Source organism: Microtus oregoni, unplaced genomic scaffold (assembly GCF_018167655.1).
Source record: "Microtus oregoni isolate MIOR12 unplaced genomic scaffold, Mior012 000036F_ref0000092, whole genome shotgun sequence".
In the NCBI taxonomy this organism is placed as follows: Eukaryota; Metazoa; Chordata; class Mammalia; order Rodentia; family Cricetidae; genus Microtus; species Microtus oregoni.
The window spans coordinates 22,409,571-22,420,369 of NW_024543095.1; the positions used below are offsets into that span (position 1 = coordinate 22,409,571).

General features: G+C 42.6%; 2 pseudogenes; both read right to left on the reverse strand.

The window, feature by feature from the left end:
• Nucleotides 1–3,955: 3,955 nt before the first annotated feature.
• On the reverse strand, nucleotides 3,956–4,816 carry LOC121432837 (annotated as a pseudogene).
• A 967-nt stretch (nucleotides 4,817–5,783) lies between these two features.
• LOC121432839 lies at nucleotides 5,784–10,067 on the reverse strand (annotated as a pseudogene).
• Nucleotides 10,068–10,799: the final 732 nt, after the last annotated feature.

Genomic DNA, 10,799 nt, shown 5'->3' on the forward strand with positions numbered 1-10,799 from the left:
CACTCCCTGTCTGTCTCTCCCTGCGATCTCAGTGAAGAGCACCTGGGCAAGGATCTTCCAACTGCACTTGTCCAGGCCATGACCCAGGTAGACCTGGAGCTGGTAACACAGAGCATCAGTTATCTGCTTGGTCATCTCAGGGATGTCCTGGAACAGCACAATGCTTATGTCAGAGGGCTCTTTGGGAAAGACCCTCAGACATGGCTCCAGCTGTGAGTTTACCAAGCACAGCTGCTGGTACATGGTCAGCAGAATCTGGAAGGAGAAAAGCCCAGCCCAGCTGCACTCTTCAGCAGGAAACTAAATTTGCAGTGGATGGAGGACTGAGGTGGCACATAATCATTTAGCAATGGCGGTGCCTCTTTGTCTCTCACCGTTTCCAGCTTCCCAATCTTCAGGGAGAAGGCCCAGCAGGCACTCAGCACCAGAACAAAAGACACCTGGGGTGCCAGCCTTGCTGGCATGGCAGCCACAATTGCCTCTAGGGATTCCTTGCCTCACCAAAGCAGGCTGGCCTTGCCCTGCTAGGGACTTTCTGTTCCTTTGCCTTTGGGACTCCTGAAGGAGAGGATTCCCCTGGGGCTGTGTGATCTGAGAGGAGAGCCATCCTTGCCTCAGGCCTGCAGCCAGGAGTTCTAGAGCGCCTTGGCAGAGGCAGCAGCTTCCATCTGGCACAGGAGTAGCCATCTCTTTTAGGGAATTGGTCTTCTGCCTCTAGGCCATCCCTCTGTGGCAGGTTATTGCAAATATGACTTCAATCTCCATCTAGGCAACAATGAACACAGACACCTGCTTCTTGTGCTCTTTAAATACCTGGGGCTGCATGGCCTCTAAGTTGGACTGGAGCATCTCCTCCAGCTCCAATGACATGGTAACTCCAGTGGCCAGCTTCTCCTGTTCTCCCTACTTCACTGCACCAAACCTTATGCAATCCCCACAAATGGTAAGACCTCCATGAAGAGTCAACAAAGCCTGGCACATCCATATTGAATTCCAAATTTGTATAACCAATTTTATCTCCCACAAGCAGTGGAGGAATTGTCCCCTTGTTCTACATCCTTACAAGCATGAACTGCCACTTGGGCTATTGATCTTAGTCATTCTGACATATGTAAAATAGAATCTCAAAGTACTTTTGATTTTACATTTCACTAACTGCTATACATTTCAAACATCTCTTTAAGTGTTTCTCAGCCATTTGAGATTTCTCAAAGGAGAATTATGATTATATCTGTACCCCAATTTTAAATTGATTATTTGATTTGTTGATGTCTAATGTTGAGTTCTTTATTAGTTTGTTAATTATTGGGAATTTCATCAATGTACACTGCTCACACTCTCTTCCCATTCCTCCAAAGTTTACTCTTTGTTGAAGGGAGCTGTGGGTTGCATTCCACCACCCAGCTCCTGCCACCGGCTAGCTTTACCCGAAATAACAACACACAAACTGTATTCTTTTAAACACTGCTTGGCCCATTAGCTCTAGCCCTTACTGGCTAATTCTGATATCCCGATCAACCCATCTCTAATAATCTGTGTAGCATCAGTCTTACCGGGAAAAATTCAGCATGTCTGACCTGGCAGCTTGCTTCATGGCGTCTGCCTCAAAGAGCAGAGCTATCGCGTCTGCCCGGGAGAGGGGAGCATGGCGTCTCTGAGCTCACTTCCTCTTCCTCCCAGCATTCTGTTCTGTTTACCCCACCCACCTATGTTCTAACCTATCAGGGCAAGCAGTTACTTTATTTAATTAACAAATGACCTTCTTCCATCAACTCTTTTTACTTTTTGCGTTGAGAGAGAGAGAGAGAGAGGGAGAGAGAGAGAGAGAGAGAGAGAGAGAGAGAGAGAGATACACCATGTCAAATTTGTGTTTTTGTATACTCATTGGAACATGGTCAAACTCCCAGTGGCCATATCCTTAAAGATTGCTGAGTCCTTTCCCATCCCCCTGTCACACAGGAAATCCCATCATTTGTGAAGATCTATATCCTACAGCATCTTTATCACAATTTTTAGACTCTCTTCAAAGGCGCCCTCTCTGCACTGTCTTTATTTTGATTTGTTTGTTCGGTGGAAGAGGTTGTCCCAGCAGCCTTCAATGTCTCTCATTCTCCATTATGCAGAAGAAGCTTCCTTGCCCCCAAAACTGGCAGCAGCAGGGATCACAGACTTGTACATGGACTTGCAGACCTTTTAGATTTGTGATTGATCCAACTGTTAGATGTATGATTAGGGGAAATCAGTTTCCAGGCTGTAAGCAGTTGTTTTGTCCTCTTGCCTGCCAGTGGTCTCTGCTTTCCAGGAGATTTTAGTTTTTGTGAGGTCCCTTTTATGAATTGTTGATCTTAGTGCCTGCACCATCACTGCTTTGTTTAGGAAGGAGTCTCCTGTGGCAATGCATTCCAGGCTCTTCCCTAGCTTTTCTTCTATCGGGTTCAGTATATATGGTTTTTTGTGAGGCTTTTGAATCACTTGGACTGGAATTTTTTTCATGCTGAAAAATATGGTGTGTTATCTTCTTTATTTCATCATACAATAGGCTCCTACTTTTTGCTTTACAGATTGTATCAACATATGAGTGAGTCCATATCATGTTCATATTTCTGGGTCTGGGTTACCTCACTCAGTATTGGTTTTTCTAGTTCTATCCATTTGCATGCATATACCAAGATGTCATAAATTTTTGATTTTTAATGATTTATTAGGTTCTGAAATACTAAACATAAAATTGGATTTGGGAGCATAGGTAATGATGGTGGTAAGACAAATAATAGTGAACAAGGACAACAGACAAATCGCCTATAGTAAATATTCCTCCCGTTTGTGTATTTGAAGGATCTTGGACTTGTTAATACCGCTTACTAACCAGGCTGTGACGCTGGTCCAGACAAAGTGAGCCCTGTTTACTGGGAAGTGTTTGGAGGACGGGAAGAGTGCGTGGAAACGTTGCTGAAGAATGGATATAGCCCAGATGCACAGATGTGCTTGGTCTTTGGATTCAGTTCCCCTCTGTGCATGGCTTTCCAGAAGGAGTAAGTATATTTGTTACATTTTGCTTATATTTAATTCCCAAGTGATTTTTCTTCATAGTGAAACTTGGTGTCTCTTTTAGCACTAAGTTGCTAATCTAGAAAAGGCCTGCTTCAGGATATGTTGTTCAATCTAGCAGAAGTGAGGTTGATAACACCAGGTTATTTACTTTTTTCTTTTTGAACCTGCATTATACTTTTAGAGTAATAATGTTAGGAAATACTTTAAATATATTAATATAAATATTAGGCCTACTCTGATGTCTTTGAAATAATTCAAGATTCAAAATTGTACTTATCAAGTAAGGCAGTAACTGCTTCAGGTTTTTAACTATAAAACTTTTTATTTATTTATTATTTTATAACCCTTACAATAAAACCTTGGTTTCAGATACTTTTTTATTACTTTTTAATTTACATGGCTATTTTGCCTGCATGTAGTCTATGCACTGCATTCACACAATGTCCACAGAGGCCAGAAAAGGGAACTGGAGTTGCAGATCATTGTTAGTTGCTATGCTGGGAATCGAACCTGGGTCCTCTGGTTTAGCAGCCAATCTTCTTAACTGCTGAGCCATCTCTCTGGCCCCAATACTCTTACTTTTGACTGGTCTGAGATTTAGACGTAGAAACTCTCAGTGAGGACAACCTACATCTCTTGACAATCTGTTCCTGGCTTCTTTTATTCTCTTGGCCAAAAGTTTATCATATTCTGCAGCCTCCTCTTACTGTCTTAGTGTGTTGTTCCTTCAGAGCAATAGGTTGGCATTTATGCTGTAGGACACTTGGATAACAAAAGCCTGAATCATGGGGGCTTTGGTCCTGGATTTCTTAGATATTTTTTAAGGTGTGTACAAGGTTTTATAGGTACTTTGTAAACATCAGAATCAATTGGATCCTTTGCTACAAAAGCCTGATGTCATATTTCACAACCAGGAACCATTACTTTCCCAGGCACTCTGATGAAGGGCAGAGAAAATGTCCTCATAACTGATGTTTAGGTGAGAAGGCAGATATCTCGGGCCAATCTCATTTGCCAGGAAAGGAAGCCTAAGGTGCTGTCCACAGGACCAAACTTCAATACTAACTCAGAGTCAGGGAAACCATGCGAACTAATTAAGCCGTCTAGCAGATCTACATCCAAATCTCTGGGTGTCCTCTGCTGCTGAGCAAAAGTCCTGAGCAGCTCTCAGAATATACACTTTTTCATCTTCTGGGGACAGCACCTTCACTGCTGAAGGGCAATTTAATACTTGGTCGTCTTTGTCATTACTACTTGCAAATTCTGGTGATTATTTGGAACAATCTCGGCCCAAAAGTTCCTGTTGCTGTTTCAAAAATTTCATCCATCAATCTGGAGTTATTTCTCTTGAATAGGCCTTGGTGGTCTTAGACACTAATGTAGAGATCCCCAAGGCCATGCACCACACCACTGAGGCTCACGGTGTCTGAGAAGCTGGGCTCATGCTCCTCCTTGGTGACCGCCAGGCCCATATACAGTAGCAGCTTCTTCAGGGACCCATCCTCCGAATACCAGCACAGGCTGGGTGGGGTGGCAGCCAGCCTGGGGCACAGTGAGAGTGCATGTGATGATGCTGGTTCCTGCCAATGGCCAGGGCTTGCTGAGCAAGAAGCCGAGCAGCGCTAGGACCACAGTGGAGGCGGCACAACAGCAGCTGCTCCAGATCCAGTTCCAGGGGAAGCAAAGGCAGAGCCAGGAGGTGAGCGCTCTGCAGGCAGAACAGCACTTACAGCACCTGCCACACCAGCCCCCACAGCCCGGTCATTCTCCCATGGCATTGGGGCACCATCTCCTCCTTCCCCTCCATCCCACATCCCCGTGCCTGAGCCACTCACCACTGCCAACTCATCACCTAGCCCCCACTGCCATCTTCCTCCGCCCTCCTAAGTCTATTTATTTATGGCTTCCTGACAACAAATTGATGATATCCCTGACCACTAAGGAATGGTAATATCTATCAGTTCAGGAATATCACTTTAGTATCCACACTACATCACTAACAGATTGGTGCTTTCTATCCTCAGTTCTCCTTGTAACCCCACCCCTGACTCCTGTGGCCATAGATGCTATCATTTTAATGCTGCAGAAGTGGCTACAAGCATACTACAAATTTCATTGACTTTCTTGAACTCATTGTTATGGATAGCTAGCTGTGATATAACTCTCTCCAAACATTTTCACTGGCCCAGCCAGATGACTAGATAAAAACACTTGTCACCAAGTCTGGCGACCTGAGTTTTCTTACTTGTAGGTACGATATTTTTGTCTATTTCTAACATGAAACACTACAGTGGTGAAAAATGGCCTTCAGAAAGGTTGTTGGATTTTTTTTAGATAGAAAGATTTTCTTTATTAATGACCCCAACAGTATTTCTTCAGATACAGGAGTTTTGAACTCAAATACTTAGAAGAATACAAGTTACGATTGCATTATCTGCAACTCATTACCAGTAACATATTGCAAAACAAACAGCTTGGAAAAAAGGAAAAGGAAGGGGAGTGAGAAAGGGAAAAGTAAAAGAAGGGAATTAAATTGATCGAGTGGAAATTTTTTTCTTAAATTCTTGGAAACTGTGAAGTCCTTGCAAGCACAGCTCGTTTCTGCATACAAAATGGAACCCAAACGGAGAATCCCTTAAGAACCTGGAGAGGTGCAACATGAAGGGCTACAATTATCCAGTAGCAAGCAGTCCAGCCTTCCATCAACAGAGCTTCTTCCTCAGTTCGAAGCATTAGTGGGATGAAAATGTCTTCCCCGTGAATGTTTTCATTACTTTTTTCTCGGCATCTGGGTGTGCACGGTTGAGCACCTTAAGGAAGTCAGATGGTTTTGCTTGCATTCGTGTATGAATATAGGCCTTGAGCACTTAATGTGGTAGTGCAGATAATCCCAGAACAAGTGGATCAGGTTGATGGTTGTAGTAGTAATAGCAGCAGGGCTGCGTCTCCAGCACCTCGGCCGCCCGCATGGCTTATGCCCTGAAATAATTACACATAAACTGTATTCATTTAAACACTGTTTGGCCCATTAGCTTTAGCCCTTACTGGCTAATTCTGATATCCTGATCAACCCATCTCTAATAAACTGTGTAGCACCAGTCTTACCGGGAAAGATTCAGCATGTCTGACCTGGCGGCTTGCTTCATCGCATGTGTCTGCCCCAGAGAGAGAAGCATGGCATCTCTGAGCTCACTTCCTCTTCCTCCCAGCATTCTGTTCTGTTTACTCCTCCCACCTATGTTTTAACCTATGAGGGCACCCAAGCAGTTTCTTTATTTTTTAACCAATGACCTTCCTCCATCATTTCCCCTTTTTCTGTTTAAACAAAAAAAGGAAGGCTTTAACTTTAACATAGCAAAATTACATATAACAAAACGCTTATCAAGTAAAAATTACAATAATCTTTATCATAACTAAGGAAAACTATAACTATAAATAACTATTCTTAACTCCATCAGAGACTCCAGAAAGATACAATATTATGTAAGCAAACAAGAAAAAAGCAACTTTCAAACTCTAGAAATGACAGAGACATCTCGCTGCCTGGACAGTCATCTGAAGTTTCTCTGTACCATTGGGGCATCCATCTTTGGCCTACAGGCCCATGGTATCCAGAGACATTTCCATGAAGCAGGACATTTCAAAGTCAGTTCAGTCACTATCTGTTGTGTCCTGCAAAGTGTCTTGTAGACTCTTTCATGACTCAGGAACCCCAAAAGATCATCTCACCTTTAGGCAAGTTCAGTAGTCCTCTCTCTGTGGGTTCTCTGTGTCCAGTTTATACAATAGTCCAGGCAAGAGCAGTTTCTTGCCCAAATGGCTATCAAACTCCATAAGGATCCTCTTCGATGCCCATCTTCTTTTGAAGTAGATTGGTGCTGCCAGGAGCAGACATGTCTCATTGTCATGAAAAGTCCTAAGTTATTAAAACATTTAAAATGCCAAAGATTCCATAATCTTTGAAAGATATGAAGAATGCCTATCTAAAATATATCTATGTACATCTAGAAAATCTTAACTAACATGACTACAGACTTGACTATTATGATTATCTATTAACAACCTATATACATTACATTTTTAAGTGAACTATACAATCTCAATACCTTAATCAAGATCAGAAATACATATACATATAACAAAATTGACCTTAAATCTCTATCAATAATGCCGGGCGATGGTGGCGCACGCCTTTAATCCCAGTACTCGGGAGGCAGAGACAGGCGGATCTCTGTGAGTTCGAGACCAGCCTGGTCTACAGAACTAGTTCCAGGACAGGCTCCAAAGCCACAGAGAAACCCTGTCTCGAAAAAAACTAAAAAAAAAAAAAAAAAAAAAAAAAAAAATCTCTATCAATAAAGCAAAATCTATACTAATGCAAATTATTCATATCTATATCATATCCCCCTTTAAATGTAAAAGAACATTTATAAACAATATTTGGGAATATGGGCGCAGTTATTTCTCTCCAAACTGCTTCCTGCTGAATGGGGGCGCTGTTAATCAGATATTTCAGGGTATAACCTGTGAGCTAGGTTCATCTCAGTCGTCAATTGAGTGAAGTAATTTTCTGAAGGTGTTCACTGCAACCTTTTAGGAGAGCGTGGTCTATCATACCATATTGGGATGGAAGCAATCCACAAACTCTCACCCTCTGTGAAAACAAAATAAGAAACTCCTTTCCAAAGCATCATGTCCTTAGATCCAAATTTCAAAGTCAAGGCATTTTCAAAATATCTATTTTGGATTAGTTCAGCAGCATTTATAAACAAATATCTTTTAGCAGCTGTTGCTCCTTCCTCAGCATTTAAACAATTCAAACAGAGCATAATAGCATACAGTATCAAAATTCTCTGTCTATTTTCCATCTTCGTGTGGCTTTATTTTAATCTCTATTTCATTTCTTTTTACTTCTATTTTATATTCTCTGTATATCTTTGACCTGGAATAACTCTGTGGCCCAGGCTGTCCTTGAACTCTCAGAGATCTGCCTGTCTCTACCTCCCAGGCATTGGGATTAAAGGTGTACTCTACCACACCTTGAACTCACAGAGATCTGTTTGTCTCTGCCTTCTAGGCACTGGGATTAAAGGCGTGTGCTACCACACCTTGAAGTCACACAGGTCAATCTCCCTCTGCCTCCCAAGTGTTGGGATTAAAGGTGTGTACTACCACAGCCAACAACTCTCTTCCTTTTTTTTTTACTTTAAGAACTTCAACTTTTAGCCTGCATATATTTTTAACACACAGTAAATCATTTAAAAATTTTCTTTGTCTTTGAATCTCTCTTTACTCTATATCTCTCTTTTTCTGACCACATGAGTCTTTAATTTACCAAGCAATCTCAGTAGGACTAAAGCCGTGGCTTTGCCGGCTAGATGTAGCCCATTCCTTAGCTTTCTGCCATTCCAATATTGTGGCTGAGGTACTGGCCAGAGCCTCATTCAGTGCCACAAGTCTACAGTGTTTCAAGGTCCTTGCCATCAAACAAGCTACAACAGACAACACTCAAGTCCTCTCTCTGTAGCCGGACCTCCTGCCTCAAACAGTCAGAGTTTGCCCTGGCAGGATGGCCCCGAAAGCCGGCATTTTTAAACGGCGCAGCTTTTTTCCTCCTACGGCTGGAAACCGAAAAGCATGCGTTCAGCTTTTCATCAACACTGTTTAAGTGTTTTGTGGTAGGACCTCTTAATGAACTGCAGGGATTTGCAGCTAAAGCTGAGTCAAGAAGCCTCTCTTAGATGAGAGCGCTTGCTTGCCTCTATCAAGCAGAGCAGACCCGAGAAATCGCTGTTACCAAGAAAACATGCTTTACTCTTTCCCAAGCTTTCTCAGGCTTTCAGTGGATTCAGTTATCCACATGTCTGGGCACCATTCTTAAACAAAAAAAGGAGAAATGATGTGGGAGTGTCATGTATCAATCTGTTGATTTCATTGGTTAAGCAATAAAGAAACTGCTTGGCCCTGATAGGTTAAAACATAGGTGGGAGGAGTAAACAGAACAGAATGCTCGGAGGAAGAGGAAGTGAGCTCGGAGATGCTATGCTCCCCACTCCCAGGCAGACACACGCGATGAAGCTCCGACCCAGGATGGACATAGGCTAGAATCTTCCTGGTAAGCGCATTTTGGGGTGCTACACACATGATTGGAAATGGGCTAGTCCAGGTGCAAGAATTAGCCTAGAAGAGGCTAGATAGAAATGGGCCAAGCAGTGTTTAAATGAACACAGTTTGTGTGTTGTTATTTAGGGCATAAGCTAGCAGGCGGCTGGGGTGCTGGGGACGCAGCCCCACTGCTCCAATTACAACAGATGGTGTTGTCTCTAGCAGTGGAATTAGCGTGGCAAGGGAAGAGCATGAAGGTGATGTAGCCTGTTGTCACCCATGGCAGCATCACTTTCAGCTCCAGAGGAGGTTCCCTGTGGCTAAAAAGGACCTGGGGTGCTGGGCTCGTCGTCCTTCTTTGAACTCCTGCATGAAGACCTTTCCAATGACAACATCGTCATCATCCTTAAACATCGTGCTGAAGACTACTGTGACTGCATCTTTTTTAGATTCAACATACATGGTCTCATCCTCCCAGCAAAGGTAAAAGCTCTGTTCTCTCCTTCCTTGCCCTCTTCTTGGAACTGGAAGTATTTCTCAAAGACAAAGGCAAAGCAATTTTGCTTCAACATGCCAGCCTGCTACACAATAAAATCCTTGGATGCAGGCAGATTTTCAAGGTCATATAGCAAATAAACTTTGTATCCCAAGTCTGGGTTTACCAAGAAACTCCCGTATACTCTCTTTAATAACTCATCAGCACCATGTACCTGAAGTTCCTTGTAGAATTTCAAAGGAATATTGACCATCACTTTTGTTTGGTCTCCATTAGGATTTGAAATATAATAAAGAACACCATCAAAATCTGCAAATGTTACTTCTTCAGTTTCTGGTTTGTTTCAGGAGGCCGTATTCTGGAACAAGAGTGAGATCTCCTCGATGATGCGATTGTTCACCTCCAGCAGGATCATGGTGGAGGCTGCCCCTGAAGCTTTAACCCGCCTGCCAAGTAGCCGCTGCCTCTGCCACCACCTCACCCATGATCCCGGTCCCCCCAGAAAGGTTTTTACTGGGCTTTAGCCTTTAAATCTCTCTCTTGCTCAGATGATTCACTTACTCAGATTGTTCACTGTTTAGTTGATGAGCTTTCTCTGTATGTCACAGTTGATTCTTGGTGTTTATGTCTGCAGGACAGACTTTTTCTCCCGCTAGGATCTGAAGAGCTCCCCAAATTTGTCATTAGGGCTTGAGATAGAGAGAAATATGTATTTTAAGAGAAATATATAGATTTGCCCATAATATTCATTTTTTAACCTGTGGTTACCTGACTAGGAGGATTTTCTATGCTCAAATGACATGCAATGATCAAGGTCATATAGAGCACTAAGGTTGCTTTCATCTCTGAGCATGCCTTTGTGTTTGAGAGCTTTACAGTAACTGTCCCAGATTCTCAGAGAGTGCTGACAACATTCTGTGATTCTTCAGCGTGTTTCACACTTGCTCTTTTCCTTCGGAACGGTACTTTTGATGGAAAGGGATGACATATAGTAGCATTGGCCATAAGCCTTTTGAGAGTGTGCTCTTTCTTCATTTAACACAGACTGTGTGAACACAGTAATTGGGAGAAGTTTTGGGTTTGCTTATTAAGCATGTTATATAGTATACAAATTGAGAGAAAATATATTGGGTGAAAGTAATTTTAT